The 20254-nt window shown below is 39.8% G+C and overlaps 1 pseudogene; it reads right to left on the bottom strand.

Moving 5' to 3' along the window:
- Nucleotides 1–1387: 1387 nt before the first annotated feature.
- LOC129476556 (uncharacterized) lies at nucleotides 1388–1486 on the bottom strand (annotated as a pseudogene).
- Nucleotides 1487–20254: the final 18768 nt, after the last annotated feature.

Raw genomic sequence — 20254 nt, 5'->3', positions numbered from 1 at the left:
AAAGGAAAATCCAGGGGTAGTACTAACTTTCTACATATTTAGGGCCATCTGCCAAAATAAGCAATTCAACCCTTGTTGCATATACTTTTACTATAGAAGGAGAAAGAAGCATTAGTATAAAGTCTTGGTCCATGAAAACTATGCCACTAACTCTCCCTATGAGCTTCTGGACTGTCAAGGACTCTCACTTACTGGTAGTGTCCCCTTCAAAATAATCCAGGAGCCCAGAAGGAGCTGCCACGACACAAATCCTTTTATCATTGTGCTAACACGGGTCCAAAATGGCATATGCCTGAGCTCGTGGGGAAACACTAAGCTCCATTTCACTATTCTGAGGCTCTGGAGTTTGTGACATTTATGTTTGTTTCTGAAAAATCCGGCCGGGCGCAGTGGCTCACGCCTGTAATCCCAGTACTTTGGGAGGCCGAGGCGGGTGGATCACGAGGTCAGGAGATCGAGACCATGGTGAAACCCCGTCTCCACTAAAAATACAAAAAATTAGCCGGGCATGGTGGCGGGCACCTGTAGTCTCAGCTGCTCGGGAGGCTGAGGCAGGAGAATGGCGTGAACCCGGGAAGCGGAGCTTGCAGTGAGCCAAGATCGTGCCACCGCACTCCAGCCTGGGCAACAGAGGGAGACTCCCTCTCAAAAAATAAATAAATACATACATACATAAATAAATATCCATGTACCCATACCATACTGTTTTAATAACTGCAATTTTTGAACCAGGTTTTATTATTTGTTAAAGTCCTCCTCATTAGTCTTCTTTTTCAGAACATATTTGCTATTCTTGGCTATATATTCTTCAGGATGGAGTTTAAAATTACTTTATCAAGGTACAAGAATAATCTCTGGTACTTTTATTGTAAATTTTATTAAAACTATTTCAGAGGAATTAACAAGTTAAAAATGTCCTCTCGTTCATGTTTCAGGAGGTTTTTTTGGTAAAGTTTCACCATTTTCTTCATACAGATCTTGCACATTTCTTGTTGAGGTTATTTCTAAGTATTTTCTACATTCTGCTGTTACAGCAAATAAGCTCTCCACTGTGTTTTCTAACTGGTTACTGAAATGTTTAGGAAAACTAATAAACTTTTAAAATCTCGTTCTAAATGGTTTTCATTTAGACTCCGTGGGTTAGAAAATCATTTCATTTGAAGATATTAATTGTGCCTCCTGATTTCTATTAGTGATGGCTCTTATTTCTGTTTCCTGCTTTATTGCACTGGCTAGGGAATTTTAAAAATTAAATTATAATGGTGATAGCAGATCTTCTTAGCTTGTTCCTGATTTTAATGGGGTTACATCTATACTGTTTTACCATTGCAAATGATGCTAGCTGATGGATTTCGGATAGACATTTTCTATCCCAACAAGGAAAAAAGAATATATGATATTCCTTATGAATTGACATATCATCCTTGCTCTTCCAATCTTCTCTATATTTTTCCAAATTTAACACACGTGCTGCAGAAGAAAGGACTGCATTACTCTTTAAATAAAATTAACCTGTTGCCGGGTGCAGTGGCTCACGCCTGTAATCCCAACACTTTGGGAGGCCGAGGCGGGTGGATTATTTGAGATCAGGAGTTCAAAACCAGCCTGGCCAACATGGTGAAACGCCGTCTCTACCAATAATAATAATAATAATAATAATAATAATAATAATAATAATAATAATAATAATAATAAAAGCCGGGTGTAGTAGCCCGGGCCTGTAATCCCAGCTACTTGGGAGGCTGAGGTAGGAGAATCACTGAACCCAGGAGGCAGAGGTTGCAGTGAGCCGAGATCAGGCCACTGCACTCCAGCCTGGGAAACAGAGCAAGACTCCATCTAAAAATAATAATAATAATAATAATAATAACAATAATATTAGCCTGTCATATTTAAATGTCTTTTAAAATATTTTGAGGGTAAAGGTCAAAACATGTTTTAAAAGCAGTTGGCCTTAAAAGTAGGGCTCATAGAGGTCTGTAGCAGGTTGTACAATATTCAACCTAAAGCATTATGGTAATGAATCCTTTCTCTACGGATATAAGCTATTCATCTAGAAAAAGGGAAGTCAATTGAGTAAGTTGGTAACTTTGTTTCCACACAGAGCTTTTTTCTGATTAGAGGCCGGGCATTTAGGAGGAAAATAAACACAAAGGGGAGACAACCCAAAAGCCTTTTTTGCTCTAAATATTAAAAGTAGGCAAAGAACTGCTATTGTCCTCCAAATCTAATTAGCAATAATAAAAAAGGGAGTTTTTCCCAGAAAGGGGAGAAGAGATAGTTAACAGCTTTTGACACCTGTAGGAAAGAGAGGGAGGGGGAGCTCAGGGATTTGACCATTAAGAATTGTTAATGTAGTAGCTGAAGAAAACTGCCAGCCCTTGTCAAGACGCTGTGAGACCAGACATCTTTTCAATGCGTGGAAGCAGTGTAGCTGACAACAGTAAACGTTTTCTTACCCGAGGAAACACCAAGCTTTATTTAAGGTGATTAATAACAGGTGAGCTTGATGAAAAAGAGGCCAACCTAAGTAGGTGGTAATATTTCTTTGTATTTTGTACATATTATATATCTAGGTAAATACCTACTTGATATAGTGAATGCTAAGTGTTTACACAGCTTTTTTTTTCCTCTAGTATACAAGGTCTTCATTCATTCTAATTTAAGATATAATTTCCATAACATATTTTGGTATTTAGAAGCATTATATTTCACACTCTATATATGAACTATTATTGCTTGTAAAATAAATAAGCATTTCTACATGTTTAAATCTAAAAGTTTAATAATCTATATTAACATTGCTTACACTATTGTACTACTTGAATTACCATGTGGATACTACTTTTTCAAAAAAAATATGATCCATTAAAAATATTTTATAAGTGCCTCTGCCCAGCCGCTGCACCGTCTGGGAAATGTGGAGTGCCTCGGCTGGGCCGCCATGCAACCCTCCAGGAGTGAAGTGGCAGCCTTGTGTGTGATCTTTTTGCCCTCCCCAAGTTTGCATTTTTGACACTACAATTTACTGTTAAATTAAAAGATTTAAATTGGGGAAGATAAAACAATTTATACATAATACATATTCACTGTAAACAGTTCAAAAACAGAAAAGTGCATAAAGTGAAATTTGAAAGTCGCTACTACATCCAACCTCATTACTCCCACGTAGCCACTGTTAAGGATTTGCTGTACATTTCAGAGCAAACAAATTCAAAAGCTAGCAGAAGGCAAGAAATAGCTAAGATCAGAGCAGAAGTGAAGGAGACAGAGACACAAAAAAAACCTTCAAAAAAATCAATGAATCCAGGAGCTGGTTTTTTGAAAAGATCAATAAAATTGATAGACCACTAGCAAGACTAATAAAGAAGAAAAGAGAGAAGAAACAAATAGATGCAATAAAAAATGATAAAGGGGATATCACCACCGATCCCACAGAAATACAAACTACCATCAGAGAATACTATAAACACCTCTACACAAATAAAGTAGAAAATCTAGAAGAAATGGATAAATTCCTGGACACATACACCCTCCCAAGACTAAACCAGGAAGAAGTTGAATCTCTGAATAGTCCAATAACAGGCTCTGAAATTGAAGCAATAATTAATAGCCTACAAACCAAAATAAGTCCAGGACCAGACAGATTCACAGCCGAATTCTACCAGAGGTACAAAGAGGAGCTGGTACCATTCCTTCTGAAACTATTCCAACCAATAGAAAAAGAGGGAATCCTCCCTAACACATTTTGTGAAGCCAGCATCATGCTGACACCAAAGCCTGGCAGAGACACAACAAGAAAAGAGAATTTCAGACCAATATCCCTGATGAACATCGATGCGAAAATCCTCAATAAAATACAGGGAAACTGAATCCAGCAGCACATCAAAAAGCTTATCCACCACGATCAAGTGGGCTTCATCCCTGGGATGGAAGGCTGGTTCAACATATGCAAATCAATAAACGTAATCCATCACATAAACAGAGCCAAAGACAAAAACCACATGATTATCTCAATAGATGCAGAAAAGGCCTTTGACAAAATTCAACAGCCCTTCATGCTAAAAACTCTCAATAAACTAGATATTGATGGAACGTATCTCAAAATAATAAGAGCTATTTATGACAAACCCACAGCCAATATCATACTGAATGGGCAAAAACTGGAAGCATTCCCTTGGAAAACCGGCACAAGACAGGGATGCCCTCTCTCACCACTCCTATTCAACACAGTGTTGGAAGTTCTGGCCAGAGCAATCAGGCAAGAGAAAGAAATAAAGGGCATTCAGTTAGGAAAAGAGGAAGTCAAATTGTCCCTGTTTGCAGATGACATAATTGTATATTTAGAAAACTCCATCATCTCACCCCCAAATCTCCTTAAGCTGATAAGCAACTTCAGCAAAGTCTCAGGATACAAAATCAATGTGCAGAAATCACAAGCATTCCTATACACCAATAACAGACAAACAGAGAGCCAAATCATGAGTGAATTCCCATTCACAATTGCTACAAAGAGAATAAAATACCTCAGAATCCAACTTACAAGGGATGTGAAGGACCTCTTCAAAGAGAACTACAAACCACTGCTCAACGAAATAAAAGAGAATACAAACAAACCGAAGAACATTCCATGCTCAAGGATAGGAAGAATCAATATCGTGAAAATGGCCATACTGCCCAAGGTAATTTATAGATTCAATGCCATCCCCATCAAGCTACCAATGACTTTCTTCACAGAATTGGAAAAAACTACTTTAAAGTTCATATAGAACCAAAAAAGAGCCTGCAAAGCCAAGACAATCTTAAGCAAAAAGAACATAGCTGGAGGCATCACACTACCTGACCTCAAACTATACTACAAGGCTACAGTAACCAAAACAGCACGGTACTGGTACCAAAACAGAGATATAAACCAATGGAACACAACAGAGGCCTCAGAAATAACACCACACATCTACAACCATCTGATCTTTTACAAACCTGACAAAAACAAGAAATGGGGAAAGGATTCCCGAATTAATAAATGGTGCTGGGAAAACTGGCTAGCCATATGTAGAAGGCTGAAACTGGATCCCTTCCTTATACTTTATACAAAAATTAATTTAAGATGGATTAAAGGCCGGGCGCGGTGGCTCACGCTTGTAATCCCAGCACTTTGGGAGGCCGAGGCAGGCAGATCACGAGGTCAGGAGATCGAGACCACGGTGAAACCCCGTCTCTACTAAAAATACAAAAAAAATTAGCCGGGCGTGGTGGAGGGCACCTGTAGTCCCAGCTACTCGGAGAGGCTGAGGCAGGAGAATGGTGTGAACCTGGGAGGCGGAGCTTCCAGTGAGCCAAGATTGCGCCACTGCACTCCAGCCTGGGTGACAGAGCGAGACTCCATCTCAAAAAAAAAAAAAAAAAAAGATGGATTAAAGACTTAAATGTTAGACCTAAAACCATAAAAACCCTAGAAGAAAACCTAGGCAATACCATTCAGGACATAGGCATCAGCAAGGACTTCATGTCTAAAACACCAAAAGCAACAGCAACAAAAGCCAAAATTGACAAATGGGATCTAATTAAACTAAAGAGCTTCTGCACAGCAAAAGAAACTACCATCAGAGTGAACAGGCAACCTACAGAATGGGAGAAAATTTTTGCAATCTACTCATCTGACAAAGGGCTAATATCCAGAATCTACAAAGAACTTAAACAAATTTACAGGAAAAAAATCAAACAACCCCATCAAAAAGTGGGCAAATATGAACAGACACTTTTCAAAAGGAGACATTTATGCAGCCAACAGACACATGAAAAAATGCTCATCATCACTGGCCATCAGAGAAATGCAAATCAAAACCACAATGAGATACCATCTCACACCAGTTAGAATGGCCATCATTAAAAAGTCAGGAAACAACAGGTGCTGGAGAGGATGTGGAGAAATAGGAATGCTTCTACACTGTTGGTGGGATTGTAAACTAGTTCAACCATTGTGGAAGACAGTGTGGCGATTCCTCAAAGATGTAGAACTAGAAATACCATTTGACCCAGCCACCCCATTACTGGGTATATACCCAAAGGATTATAAATCATGCTACTATAAAGACACATGCACACGTATGTTTATTGTGGCACTATTCACAATAGCAAAGACTTGGAACCAACCCAAATGCCCAACAATGATAGACTGGATTAAGAAAATGTGGCACATATACACCATGGAATACTATGCAGCCATAAAAAAGGATGAGTTCATGTCCTTTGTAGCGATATGGGTGAAACTGGAAACCATGATTCTGAGCAAACTATCTCAAGGACAGAAAACCAAACACTGCATGTTCTCACTCATAGGTGGGAACCGAACAATGAGAGCACTTGGACACAGAGCGGGGAACATCACACACTGGAGCCTGTCATGGGGTGGGGGCAGGGAGGGATAGCATTAGGAGATATACCTAATGTAAATGACGAGTTAATGGGTGCAGCAAACCAACATGGCACATGTATACATATGTAACAAACCTGCACATTGTGCACATGTACCCTACAACTTAAAATATAAGAAAAAAAGAAAAAAGTATACCACATACAATTATGTACAGTACATAATACTGACAAAGATAATAAATGACTATACTTTAATGGTTAAAAAAAAGAATTTGCTGTGTATTTCTATGCATATGCAAACACACAAATACAAAGATTTTTTTGTTTGTTCTTTAAATGTGATTACACTATACAGATTTTTTACAACTTGCTTTTATTCACAACGTAATTGATATCTTTCCATATCTACACAGCAACTTTGGTAATAGTAATATTTAAAAAAAAAAAAGCAGAGGAATCTAAATTACTATTTTTTTTTTCTGTTTTAAGTTGGCCCTGTCTGGATAAACTTCACAATTGTACCAAACCAGTAAACCTAATTTAACATCATCCACCTTGTGGCAGCTAATGGAATTATTGGCTAATGTCTTAAAGTAGTAATTCTCAAATTTTAGCATCTATCAAGGTTGTACCACATAATTGCCTTCCAACTCAGTCCTGCGGGGATGATTCGTAAGTTTCTTATGAGCAAGGCTTTGAAACTGAGAGAATAGACTCTTTCTCTTCTGAAGACCACTCTATCTCCCAATTACCCACAATAAAATGCCTATTAGCAATTCACTAACACAACACAACACGGTTGTCCTCAGAAGTAGAACAGGGAGAAAACACACAGGCCCTTGTCCCCAGCATAGCACAGACCACTCATTCTCAAACTGGAGTATACACTAAAAATGACCAGGAGACTTGTTAAAATACAGACCACTGGGTCCCACAACCAGAATTTCTGATTCTCAGGCTCCAGCCTGAGAATTTGCATTTCTAACAAATTCCCAAGTGATGCAGCTCCACCTGCTCCCAGGACTACTCTTTGAGAATAACTGTCTCACAGAAAATAATCAACCTCTTCATCCACTTCCCAATGTGACTGACTTAAGACAAACAAAAGTCACAGAACCGAATTCACCAAAAGTCAAAAAAGTAGGCCAAAACTAGAACTGGCATATAGAATGCTCTTTAATTGCTATCTGTCAAAACCAAACTGCAGTAAGAAATGTTGAAGCACTTATCTCTATTTACTGGATTGCAAATATAACTTTTCTTTTCCCCCAGGTCTTCCTACCTTCAACTTAGCTAGGTCCCCCAATTAAGATGGAATACGTGGCCTCAGAGCATCACCGCTCAAAAAAAAAAAAAAAAAAAAAAAAAAAGCTATTGCAATCCTAGAGTGAAAAATGAGAACCTAAGAATGGCTAATAGCATATTTCTGTTCAGTCTTCGTAGAAGCTCCTAGTAGAAATGGAGTCTTTCAAAGGAAGCCCTTCTTCATTCCCAATGCCAAACCAAGCTCTTTTTCTACTCAAGTGATTCCTATTGTCCAACATTCATCCAAAGAAGAATATTGAAGGGGTAGGGCTGGGCACAGTGGCTCACACCTGTAATCCCAGCACTTTGGGAGGCCAAGGTGGGTGGATCAGCTGAGATCAGGAGTTCGAGACCAGCCTGGGCAACATGGCAAAATCCTGTCTCTACTAAAAATACGAAAATTAGCCAGCATGGTGGCGTGCACCTGTGGTCCCAGCTACTCAGGAGGTTGAGGCACGAGAATCGTTTGAACTCAAGAGGCGGAGGTTGCAGTGAGCAGAGATGGTGCCCCTGCACCCCAGCCTGGCCAACAGAGTGAGACTCTGTCTCAAAAATAAATAAATAAAAAAGAAAGAATAATGAAGGAGTAAAGAGTACTTGGCTCCAATCCCAACTTCACACTTCCTACCTGTGTCACCTGACCTCTGTACCTTCAGTTTTCTTACCAATAAAATGGGTATAATAATAACCCCTATTTGAAAGTTATACAGATTCAATAGTATAATACAATGCATGTAAATCACTTAGCACAGTATCTGGCATATAATAAATATTAAATAAATAGCTATTACTACTAAAACTGCTAATGCCTACTAAATAATTGGAATACAGAATTGGGTTTCTGGCTATATATCTATCTTTCTTTCAACACAAACATAATTAACAATGTACCTTTAAATTTTTTTTTAGATTGAGTGTTACATGATCCAATTTACTTATCGTATGATCTGTGTGACTGCTATACAGAGAGTGAACTATGTGTACACAAAGATGAAAATGAGAACCTACACAGGAGACTATTACAATAATCAAGGGGACAGATGATGGTGGCTTGGACTAAGTGATTGCAATGAAGACAGGAATATGAGATTAATATGAGAGATTTTGGAGATAAAACCAAACAGATTTGGGGATAGATTAGATATCAGGAAAAAGGAAGAATTTAAGATGACTACTAGTTTCCTAGCATGGATAACTAAGGGGATTGGTGATATGATTAACCAACACAAAAAAGAAGCAAAGATTATGGAGAGTAGGAATAGAAGCAAAATGTTGGGATTTGAAGACAGTATACCATATTCTCAAGCCACCCTGCAGGTCACTGCCGAGTATGCCAAACTGTAAGTCCTAATCATCCTTTGACTCTGAGCCTTTTCTGTAGCTAGTCACATAAACAATGAAGTAGGTCCGGTATAACTACCATGCAACTATTTTCTCCCTGGAGAATGCACTGGCTTGTTTACTGCTTGCTACAAAAGATGCTGAGCCTTTAGTCCTGGATTCCTCAGGTTACAGTGCAACTTACTCCATGTGGAGCTACCAACTGGGGCCATATGTCCATGTGGTACCATGGGGAACAAGCATTACCATGTGAATGCTCTTCCGCCTTACTGTAGGCTCAAACTATAACGTTCATATAGAATGCTCCTTAATCCGTTTACCGTGCTGTGAGTATTGTCTTGTTCTGATTCAGGGGTCAGAAAACTGTTCCTGCAGTGGGCCAGATAGTAAATATTTTAGGTTTTCTAAGCCAGCTGTAAGAATTACTCAATTATTGTCATTGTAGCATGAAAGCAGCCACAAACAATATGTAAACAAATGAGTGTGGATGTGTTACATTAACATTTTATTATGGACACTAAAAGTTGCCTATCATATAAATTTCATGTGTCATAAAACATTATCCTTCTTTTGACTTTTTTAAACATTAAAATATAAAAACATAGGCTGGGTGTGGTGGCTCACACCTGTAACCCTAGCACTTTGGGAGGCTGAGGCAGGTCGATTGCTTGAGCCCAGAAGTTCAAGACCAGCCTGGACAACATAGCGAGACCCAGTCTCTAAAAGAAAAAAAAATTAAAATTAAATGTAAAAACAGTTCTTAACATACAAAAACAGTTGGTGGACTAGATTTTGCCAGCGGATGTAGTTTGCTAACCTCTTCTCTATAAAACTGATTCAAATTGCCTACTTTTGACTCGTATGGCACTGTGGCAAGACAAACTGCTTGCTTAGTAATCTCTTTTGGAGTTTTGTTATTCCTTCCTATTCTCTGTCAGATTGGGGTTCTTTGCCAACAATGGGATACATTTTTAACATGCTTAATTTGAGATACCCATAGGACTATAGACATAGAAATGGAGACAGGCATGCCCACCCTAAGGAAAGATATCAGAAATAAAGATATATTTGAAAGGCATTAGATTGCAGGTGATAATTAAGACAAAAAGGTTGGCTAAGTTTGCCCAAGGATAATATGAATAACGAGAAAAGAAGAGAACCAGGGATGTGAGATCCTGGGAAACATGTACATTTAGAATAGTGTTTCTGAACTTGGGGTGATCTTGCCTCCCTAGGGACATCTGGAAATGTTTGAAGACATTTTTGGCTATCACAACTGGAAGAGTGCTACTGGCATCTAGTGGGTAGAGGCTAGGAATGCTGCTAAAACATCAGACAATGCACAGTCTAGCCCCCCACAACAAAAAAAAATTTCCAGTTCAATATGCCAATAGTGCAGAGGATAAGAAACTGATTCAGAAGAAAGAGAAAAACAAAAAGAGAAATAAAATAAGACACAAGGAACACACCCAGTGCCTAGACCTTGAGCTCTAATACCATTCCTAATAAAAGTAAGCAGTAATTCTTGAAAGAAGTGGTTGCTTCTAGGGACTGGTGCAGAAAATGTACAAATGAACTTGGTGCATCATGTGGTGTCAGAAAGTAATTGCTAACACACACACACACACACACACACACACACACACGTGTTGATGGAGTATGTCAAAAGGACAAGGAAGCCAACTGAAAGAGCTCCCAATGGCCAACTGGAACAACTTGAGCGACAAAACAAATACATTGCATTGGATTGTCATCCAAGAATTAAATAGACATCCATGAGTCTATACTGATATAAATGAATGATTGAATAAATAAATGAGGAAGAAGAACCAAATCTCCAGTGAAAAAGAATTGCAAATACTTTAGGTATTCCACCCAAAAGGAAAGGCAGAGCACAACTACTCGCTCCTTATTTGTGATATGGGCTCTGCAGAGTAGCATCCTTCCAAAAAGAACAGTATGGAAAGGGGGGAAAAAACACTACTTTAACCAGGTGATCAAGGTCAACAATTGTGATAAATCAATTTGGTGTTAAGGACCCTTGATATAATTGAAAAGAATGACAATTTACCTCTGTGGTCTTCCTCCTCAAAACCCGGAACCCCAGTCTACTTAGGAAGAAAACATCAGACAAATATCAATAGAGGGACATTCTGCAAAATACCTGACCAGTACTTCTCAACACTTTCAAGGTCATCAAAAACAAGGAAAGTCTGAGAACCTGTCACAGCCAAGAAAAATCTAAGGATACATGACAGCCAATTGCAATATAGTATCCTAGATGGGTTCTGGAACAGGATAAAGACATTAGGTAAAAACTAAGTAAATCTTTATAAAATATGGGCTTTAGTTTGTTATAATGGACCAATATGGTTTCATTAATTGTAACAAATGTACCATACTGTTGTAAGATCTTAATAATAGGGAAAACTGGATGTGGGGCATATAGGAACTCATACTAAATTTACAATTTTCCTCTAAATCTAAAACTACTATAAAATAATAAAGAGTTTATTAAAGAACGGAAGGGCTAGGAATGGCCAGAGAGGTGGGATAATTGTAATAGCAATATGGAAAGCAAGGAAGAAGAGGGTTTCAATGATGAGTGAACTATGCATTAAGGATAAACAAGATAGGATTAAAAAGTATCTCACAGAGTTGGCACTTGAAATTGTTTCCTGAATGACTGGTGTAGACTATTCTTTCAAGAAGTTTGGTTTTGAATAAAAAGAAAGATACAAGGGTCAGCTGGGTGCTGTGGCTCATGCCTGTAATCCCAGCACTCTGGGAGACTGAGGCGGGTGGATCACCTGAGGTCAGGAGTTCAAGACCAACCTGGCAAACATGGTGAAAATCCCTCTCTACTAAAAATACAAGCCAGGCATGGGGGCAGTCACCTGTAATCTGCATTCCCAGCTACTCAGGAGGCTGAGGCAGGAGAATCACTCGAACTCGGGAGGCGGAGGTTGCAGTGAGCCGAGATCGCACCATTACACTCCAGCTGGGCAACAAGAGTGAAACTCCGTCTCAAAAAAAAAAAACAAAAACAAGACACAAGGGTCATAACTGGAAGGTGAGATTGGTTGGAAAGATAGATTTCCTCCTTTTTCAAGTCAGAGAAAAATTCTACTTATTTTCTCCCTCCATATCATTTATCTAGAGAAAACACCCTTCTCATCTCTATTTAGTTTCTACCGTATCTTTGGTTTTTTTGTTGTTGTTTTTTTGTTTGTTTGTTTTGTTTTGTTTCTACTCCGTGAATCAGCAACTACTATACATATCCTTTAAGGCCCAACTCTGTCTCCATCTCTATTAACTCTTCCTCATTTACCTCCATCCACACCAAGTTTTCCCTTCCCTAATTCTGACTACACTGTTTGTCATTATTACACAGTTGGTCCCTTACTATTCTCACGGGGATAACCGCCTTGAAAATAAGGCCTCCAGCACACACTTTTGCACCTCCTGCAGTTTCTATCACTAGACTCTATAGGTAACAGCTACCAGGTAAAGTCTATTTGGCTCGCTGGATGACTTCAAACATTCCAGCTAACTCTAGGAAGCTTGTGATGATCAGCTTCACTGGATTTGACTTCTGCTTCACCCCATTCAGTTTGTCTATGTGGCGCTTTCTAAAAATCTTCCTCTGTAATTCCTTACAGCGCCCAGTAGAGAATAAATGTTTGTTGAATAAATAAACGAGTTCGCATTCTATCATCCTCTCTGGATAAAAATCTTCTTGAGGGAAAACTTTGTTTTTCCTGATATGTCTCTGTAGTACTCAGTACAGAGATCTGTACACAGTAGATTGAAAACTAATTGACTGACCAATAACTAAATTGCTAGTAGTAAACGTGATCCAACCTTTGTGTTTGTGCACTCAGATAGATGTTTCTTCAGTTAGCACCTAAAATGGATATTTTTAAGAAATGCTGTGAAAATTTTCAAACATTCATAGAACTAGAGAAAATAATATAAATCCTCATGTTCTCATAACTGGGCTTCAACAATTATAAATATTTTGCCAATCTTCATATATTTTCTATCCTCAGTAATGTTTTTTCTATTTTTTGAGGGGGCAGGACATCTTAAATAAAATTCCAGATGTAATATTACCTACCTTCCTTCCTCTCTCTCTCTCTCTCTCTTTCTTTATTTCTAGACAGAGTCTTGCTCTGTCATCCAGGCTGAGTGCAGTGGCATGATCTCAGCTCTCTGCAACGTCTGCCTCCCAGGTTCAAGCAATTCTCGTGCCTCAGCCTCCTGAGTAGCTGAGATTACCGGTGCACGCCACCATCCCCAGCTAATTTTTGTATTTTTTAGTAGAGATAGGGTTTCACCATCTTGGCCAAGCTGGTCTCAAACTCCTGGCCTCAAGTGATTTGCCCACCTCAGCCTCCCAAAGTGCTGGGATTACAGGTTTGAGCTACGGTGCCAGGCACATAACATTATTTCAACTGGAAATATTTCAGCAAATTAATAGATAAGGACTTTTAAAACAAAGCATAATACTGTTATCATACCTAACAAAATAAAAACTACATTATTAATATCATCTAATGTGTATTCAAATTTCCCTATTGTCTCAATTTTTTTTTAATTATTCTAGGTCTGGCCAGGCATGGTGGCACTTTTTATTTTATATTTTAAAAAAGTTATTCTGAGTCTAAACAAGATCTGATTGGATAGTGTCGTCAGCTTAACAGCAAAAGTTTTAAAAATAATACTTGTAGCTGTCATAGAGGAGGGAGCAGGAAGGTCTTGGCATCAACTGTCGCAACCACACAACCTAACACTCGATAGTATGCTGTCTTACGTTGTTCTCCAGCTATACTATGAGTCTTAGTTCCACAACTAGATTGGAAGCTCTCTGTGGACAAGAACCATGATTCCTACTTCTCTGGATTCCCCACTGTGCCTGTCATAAAGCTGAACAGACAGTTTTTGAATTTATTAACCATATATTTATATCACAACACATTTTGGCTGATTAGATCAATTCAGATATTTTTTAAGTGCAAACACAAAAATTAACAATAGCACTACTCTTTTTCCAAAGTTTCTATGTCGGAACATACTATTAACTTCCACGATTATCTACATCTCAGGAATTCTTCTAAATACATACCAAGTGGAATCATAGCACTGTGATTCTCTGTGAATTCATAATGGCTCTCTTAGGGACGTATTTATTTAATCCATTCAGGGTCTAGGTCTGGTTCCTTCCAACTTTTGGCAATTCTGAATAAAGGCTCTACAAACATTCGTGTGCAAGCTTTTGAGTGAACATAAGTTTTCAGCTCCTTTAGGTAAATACTAAGAAGCACAATTGCTGGATTATATGGTCAGAGGATGTCTTCCAAGAATGCTGCACCATTTTGCATTCCCACAGCAAAGAATGAGAATTGCTGTTGCTTTATTATCCTCACCAGCATTTGCTGTTGTAAGTATTCTCAATTTTGGAATTCTAGTAGCTGTATAGTGATAGCTCATTATGGTTTTCATTTGTAATTCTCTAATGATATATGTCAGATTCTTATTTGCAATCTGTATACCTTTGGTAAGAAGTCAGTTAAGGTCTTTGGCCAAATTTTTTTTTTTTTTTGAGACAGAGTCTTGCTCTGTCACCCACGCTGGAGTGCAATGGTGCAATCTCAGCTCACTGCAACCTCCGTATCCCGGGTTCAAGCGACTCTCCCACCTCAGACTCCCCAGTAGCTGGGATTACAGTGATATGCCAACACACCTGGCTAATTTTTGTATTTTCAGTAGAGACTAGGTTTTGCCATGTTGGCCAGGCTGGTCTCAAACTCATGGCCTCAAGTGATCCACCTGCCTCAGCCTCCCAAAGTGCTGGGACTACATGCGTGAGCCCCAGTGCCTGGCCTTTGGCCAATTTTTAATCAGGTTTTTTTTTTCCTTACTGTTCTAAGAGTTCTTTATATATTTTGAATAACAGTTTGTTTTTTTTTTGTTTTTTTTTTTGTTTTTAGAAAGAGTCTCACTCTGTCACCCAGGCTGGAGTGCAGTGGCGCAATCTCAGCTCACTGCAACCTCCGCCTCCCAGGCTCAAGCAATTCTCCTGCCTCAGCCTCCTGAGTAGCTGAGATTACAAGCATGTGCCACCACACCCAGCTAATCTTTGTATTTTTAGTAGAGATGGGGTTTCACTATATTGGCCAGGCTAGTCTCGAACTCGTGGCCTCAAGTGATCTGCCTGCTTCAGCCTCCCAAAGTGCTGGGATTAGAGGCATGAGCCACCACGCCCAGCCAGATAACAGTTCTTTATGTGACATGTCTTTTACAAGTAATTTCTCCCACTCTGTGGCTTGTCTTATGATTATTGATATAGTTGGATTAATATCTACCACATTTGTTGCTATTTCCTATTTGTTGTCTTTGTTCTTTTTTTCTATCTTTGTCTTCCACCTTTTATCTGCCTTTTGTGGCTTTGAGCATTTTAAAATTCCATTGTCTCTTTTCTTAGCATATCAGTTATCCTTCTATTAATATTTTTTTCTAATTTTTAGTGTGGCGTTTGTTTCTAATTTGCTGTGGTGTTTGTAATATAAATTTACCACTAATCCAAGTCAGCTTTGAAATAATACTGTGTCCAGAATTGGTGGGTTCTTGGTCTCACTGACTTCAAGAATGAAGCCGCGGACCCTCGCGGTGAGTGTTACAGCTCTTAAGGTGGCGCGTCCAGAGTTTGTTCCTTCTGATGTTCGAATGTGTTTGGAGTTTCTTCCTTCTGGTGGGTTCGTGGTCTCGCTGGCTCAGGAGTGAAGCTGCAGACCTTCCCAGTGAGTGTTACAGCTCTTAAGGAGGCGCGTCTGGAGTTGTTCATTCCTCCCCGTGGGCTCGTGGTCTCGCTGGCTTCAAGAGTGAAGCTGCAGACCTTCGTGGTGAGTGTTACAGCTCGTAAAACAGTGTGGACCCAAAGAGTGAGCAGTAGCAAGATTTATTGCAAAGAGTGAAAGAACAAAACTTCCACAGTGTGGAAGGGGACCCGAGCAGGTTACCACTGCTGGCTCGGGCAGCCTGCTTTTATTCTCTTATCTGGCCCCACCCACATCCTGCTGATTGGTAGAGCCTAGTGGTCTGTTTTGACAGGGCGCTGATTGGTGCGTTTACAATCCCTGAGCTAGACATAAAGGTTCTCCATGTCCCCATCAGATCAGTTAGATACAGAGTATCGAAACAAAGGTTCTCCAAGGCCCCACCAGAGCAGCTAGATACGGAGTGTCGATTGGTGCACTCACAAACCCTGAGCTAGACACAGGGTGCTGATTGGTGTGTCTGCAAACCTTGAGCTAGATACAGAGTGCCGATTGGTGTATTTACAATCCCTGAGCTAGACATAAAGGTTCTCCCTGTCCCCACCAGACTCAGGAGCCCAGCTGGCTTCACCCAGTGGATCCTGCACCGGGGCTGCAGGTGGAGCTGCCTGCCAGTCCCGGTGCCATGCGCCCGCACTCCTCAGCCCTTGGGTGGTCGATGGGACTGGGCACCGTGGAGCAGGGGGCGGCGCTCATCGGGGAGGCTCGGGCCACACAGGAGCCCATGGAGGGGGTGGGAGGCTCAGGCATGGCGGGCTGCAGGTCCCGAGCCCTGCCCCACAGGAAGGCAGCTAAGGCCCAGTGAGAAATTGAGCACAGCGCCAGTGGGCTGGCACTGCTGGGGGACCCAGTACACCCTCTGCAGCTGCTGGCCTGGGTGCTAAGCCCCTCATTGCCTGGGGCTGGCAGGACCGGCCAGCTGCTCTGAGTGAGGGGCCTGCCAAGCCCACGCCCACCCGGAACTCCAGCTGGCCCGCAAGCGCCATAGGCAGCCCCGGTTCCCACTCACGCCTCTCCCTCCACACCTCCCTGCAAGCTGAGGGAGCTGGCTCCCGCCTTGGCCAGCCCAGAAAGGGGCTCCCACAGTGCAGCGGTGGGCTGAAGGGCTCCTCAAGTGCTGCCAAAAGTGGGAGCCCAGGCAGAGGAGGCACCGAGAGCAAGCAAGGGCTGTGAGGACTGCCAGCACACTGTCACCTCTCAATACTATATAGTTTCATGGGTAGTTTAAATACCTTATAATAACAAAATAATCCTAATTCCTGTCTCCTATCCCTTGTGTCATTGCTGTCATTCATATCACTTATACATAAGCAAATACATACATAATTGAACATATTGTTGCTATTACTATTTTGAACAAGCTATCATCTGGACCAGTTAGGAATAAGAAAAATACCTTATTTTACCTTCATTTATTCCTTCTCCAATACTCTTCCTTTCTCTATGTAGATCCAAGTGTCTGACCTATTTCATTTTTCTTTGCTCCAAATAATTTCTTTTAACATTTCTTACAAGGCAAATCTACTGGCACCAATCTCCCTCCATTTTTGTTTGTCTGACAAAGATTTTTTTCTCTCAATACTTTCAGTATTTAACTCCAATCTCTTCCTGCTTGCATGCAAGGTTTCTGAGAAGTCACATATAATTCTTATCTTTGGTCCTCTATAGGTAAGGTATTTTTTCTACTCTAGCATCTTTTATAACTTTTTCTTTATCTTTGATTTTCTGCAACTAAAATATACTATACCTAAGTATACTATTTTGAGAATTTATCCTGCTTGCTGTTGTCTGAGATTACTGGATTTGTGGTTAATCTGGAGATGTGCTCAGTCATTATTGATTCAAATATTTCCTCTGTTCTTTTCTCTTTCTTCCCTTTCTGGTATTCTCATTATGTGTATGTTACAACTTTTGTAGTTTTTCCACAGTTCTAGAATATTCTATGCTTTTTTTTTAGTCTTTTTAATCTGTGTTTTTCAGTTTGGAAGTTTCTTTTATAATATTCCTAAGCTTAGGAATTCTTTCCTCAGATGTGTTCATTCTACTAGTAAGCCCATTGAAGACAATTTTCATTTCTTTTTTTAGTGTTGTTTTATTTCTAGCACTTTTTTTCTGTTCTTAGAATTTCCATCTCTCTGCTTACATTGTGTATCTGTTCTTGCATATTTTCCACTTTATCCATTAATATATTAATCACAGTTGTTTTAAATTCATGGTCTAAGAATTCCAAAATACTTGCCATATCTGAGTCTGATTCAGATGCTTGCTCTGTCTCTTCAAACTGTGTTTTTTGCCTTTACATGTGCCTTGTGATTGTTTGTTGAAGGGTAGATATGATGTACATGCTAAAAGGAACTTCTGTAATTAGGCCTTTAGTGATGTGGTGGTAAAGTGTAGCAGGGAAAGAGAGGAAACATTCTATGCTCCTATAATATGGTCTCAGGCATTTAATGAGCTTGTACCTCTGGACTGTGAATGTCATAAATGTGTTTCAATTTTTTTCATGCCTTAGATGGGACACAATGGCTAGACTGGGCTGGAGTTGTGTATTTCTCTTCTTCTATGTGAAAGGCTAGATGGGGCAGGAATTGAGTATTTCCTTACCCCAGGTCAGTCAGGTTCTGAAAAAAACCCAATACTTTAGGGTCTGGTAAAATAATTTCTCTTGAAGACAGGCATTGTTAACAAGAAGAGAATGCTCTGGTGTATCTCAAAATGATTACCTTTTTCCCTTTCCCTGTGGAAGCACAAAGGGATTTCTCTTTCATCTTCACTGTGAGAATGCAATTGTATTCTTGGAAGTAAAACTCACAAAAGTGTAACTCTAACCCTAATCCCCCAACCTCATGACTGGTACTTCTGGTTATTTTATGGATTTCTGCTCTGGTAACTTGTGATTCTCTATATTCTCCTGTCTGTCTCTACAATTTTGGAAGCAGCACTTTGCCTTGTGACCTCACTTCTCTGATAGATCTAAGAAGAGTTGCTGATTTTTCGGTTTGTTCACTTTTTACTTTTTGTTAGGATGAAGTGGAAGCGTGAAGCTCCTTATACGCTGGACTAGAAACCGGAAGTCCTGAATTTTTCATCACACTTATAAATAGACCTTAAGATAAATAATGTTCAAATCTATAGAGCACTGTTTTCTGTCTCTGTAACAAGAATGCTACAGATTAAGTGATTCATAAAGAAGATATGTTTATTTAGTTCACAGTTATGGAGTCTGGAAGACCATGGTGCTGGTATCTGATGAGAGCCTCTTTGCTGGGTTATACATGGCAGAGGGCAACATATGGCAAGAGGGTAAGAGCAAGAGAGCCAGAGAGAATGCACTTTTATAACAAAGCCACTCACAAAAGAACAATCCACTCCTGTGATGGCAACGTTAATCCATTCATGAAGCAGAGACCTCATTAGTCCTCTCATGGGGGCAAAGGAATTAATTTTCCAACACATAAACTTTTAGGGGCCAAACCATATCAAGTATACTACCATATTTTCACACTCTTCTTTCAGAGAGTGATGGTTTCGCAAAGGCTGTATCCACACATGACATCAACATTCACAAGAAAACAATGTCATCACTAATTTCAGCATTCAGAAAGGAAAAAATGAAAGAGTATGTAAAACATTCTACAATTCCATGACAAATTCAGTATCCATTATGTATAGGTTCCCCAATACATTTTCCCTAAAGCAAGGATACCTATTGATACTTTTTTGTAGACAACATTGCTAAAGTTTTTCCATTGCTGAACAAGTCATGTGTGAAACCTCCCAGACCTAGAGGCAGGGGGCCTAATCTCAGGGGCCCTTCCCCACTGTTGAACAGTTAGAACTTCAGTTAGGCTTTGCTCTTGTTCAAATCTATCCCCCCTTTGCAAAATGAAAAATGCTATTTCTGAATGGACTCACTGGGACTGGTAGAAGACCCAATAACTTCTTAGGTCTGAGTGCTTATAGAAACTGTTTTGCTTTCTATTGTTTTAGTTGCTTAGTTTCAATTAAACTTGCCATGCCAGGCGAGATGATTGCTTTAGAGGCAGTCTCAGAAAATAGGTCACCCTCTATGTCAAGCTATCTTCCTCTCCAGAACTGCTTCAGACCACTCCCAGCAGACATGTTACATGTCTTTCTTTCAGCTAACTGATGGGAGCACTTCCTTCTGAGCCAGATGCTGTATTGTTAATTTGTTGGAAGATATACTATTATTAGCAAGACCGGCCTTACACAAAGATGGGGTAGGCAGCCTGTTAGTGTTATTTCAGTGACAATGGGAAGGCGCCCTTTGCCAAAAATATCGCTCCAGCCTGTTCTCTGAGGCTTAAAATCATTTAATGAGGACTTTGCATTCTCTTTCAGAATTAGAGATAAAGATGATAAATCAGATACTC

The sequence above is a fragment of the Symphalangus syndactylus genome, chromosome X (genome assembly GCF_028878055.3).
Source record: "Symphalangus syndactylus isolate Jambi chromosome X, NHGRI_mSymSyn1-v2.1_pri, whole genome shotgun sequence".
NCBI lineage: Eukaryota > Metazoa > Chordata > Mammalia > Primates > Hylobatidae > Symphalangus > Symphalangus syndactylus.
Note: the sequence above shows the minus strand (reverse complement) of the source record. Positions and strands in the feature narration are given on the sequence as shown.